At 36.0% G+C, this 1,641-nt stretch overlaps 1 long non-coding RNA gene across 1 annotated transcript; it reads left to right on the forward strand.

The window, feature by feature from the left end:
* The first annotated feature begins 544 nt into the window (after positions 1-544).
* LOC110896781 lies at positions 545-1,641 on the forward strand. The gene is made up of 3 exons (XR_002568159.2): positions 545-978; positions 1,162-1,215; positions 1,508-1,641. It is a non-coding gene; the product is annotated as an uncharacterized LOC110896781 (long non-coding RNA).

Here is a 1,641-nt window from a genome sequence, read left to right on the forward strand (position 1 = left end):
ATACAAAATTTGTTACCACCTGGTCAAGGAGTAACATTTCCACAAGTTGAGTCTGACAGTACCACGGGTGATAATTGGTATAACTTGGAAACAAATGTAATTACGAGACCGCCCTCAATGCTGTACAATGGTTTTTATTTAAAGTTGATTAAACTGGGATTCACTCACTAGTATTTCCCACTGACAAAATGTTTTTAAAACGCGTTTCAGGTAACAAAATGTGAAAGCCAAATAGAAGCCAGCTGGACAACACTGAAGGCTTGGAAAAGTGGCAATAGAGTTAGCTAATAATAAAATAGATGTTTTTATTAAATAAAATAGGGTATATCCCTATGGGGATGTGTATACTGAAAACTTGGGTTTTACCCATGTGTTTAATGTTATGGAAATGTGGTATTTTACTCTGATAAAATATTTTTCCTAACTACGGTCCTGATGAAAAATTCCGCTGCCAAATTAGATAATAACAGGAGACCCACCGAAACTGGCCACGGCCGCCCGTTCCCGGGTTTGTAACAGGGGGGCGGGGGTTGCGACACTTCCCGCCCAATTGTCCTTCCAACTTCCGAGCGCATATCTCGCCATTGTGGTTGTTCCATCACTTTACCAATAAATTCTTTGATCACAGTGAATAGATGCTTTCCATAACTCATGTAGTAACCACGCATCACCATGGATGGATGATTGCTTGGCTTCTTCAGTATGATCTTTATGTTTACATATGTACGTATTTCTAATTCTTTATATATGTTAAGTAATTGCACATCAGTATAACATGCCTCATGATGTATATTGGAATTGATTGTTTATGGAGCACTCAAGAGACGCTACTGAGAAGAGAAGATAAAATGACCAAAGAGAAGGGTTTCGATTATCCGACCTTCAAGTTTCTTTCTTCCAATATACAACCATCTCAAAAATCATTCCCAAATCTGATTCTACATTAAAATTGTACCGCTACTTGGATGGCATGCCGCGGTATGTGAATATGTGATCGTTTCAACCTTCTAATTCTCTGTTCATGGTTAATAATCACCATCAGTAGCATGTGTTAATTTATTTGAAGCCCAAATGGACTTTGTTAGTTACAACTTGCAAATCTCAGTTAAATATGTAATTTATGTTTTCTCTTTTGTTTTTGTCTTTAATTATTTGTACAAGAGGGTCTTGAGGTTTTGATCGTTCTGAATGCTTCACAGGCTCCCGGCTAATCAGGTACAGTTTGTCCAAGATGCTATCCAGACTTGGGTTATTTAATTCTTTTGCGATTTTGGATGGTTTAATTGCGGTTTTTTTTTCAAAACTAGTGTTCTTACCAACTTGTATAACATTTTTTGGTTTATAGTTTTGAAGTCTTTCACATATGGTGAAAGCCTTTTTAAAAGTTTGCCTAAAAGTGATATACAAGTCAATATGAGCGCGAGTTTTGAAAAAAAAAATCGATGCTTGACATTAGTTTAACAATTTTTTTCTCACCGATAATTAAACACCTAATGTTATTTTTCAGGTTCATGTTGTGATGCATCTACATCCATCAGTTTATATGTTCAGGGATCTAACTTTATCAGGTGTGGTTAAAAAGTCAATGGATTCTCAAAGCTTATAACACACACATTGAACATTCTGATGAAAATATTGTAG

Source organism: Helianthus annuus, chromosome 9 (assembly GCF_002127325.2).
Source record: "Helianthus annuus cultivar XRQ/B chromosome 9, HanXRQr2.0-SUNRISE, whole genome shotgun sequence".
Lineage (NCBI taxonomy): Eukaryota > Viridiplantae > Streptophyta > Magnoliopsida > Asterales > Asteraceae > Helianthus > Helianthus annuus.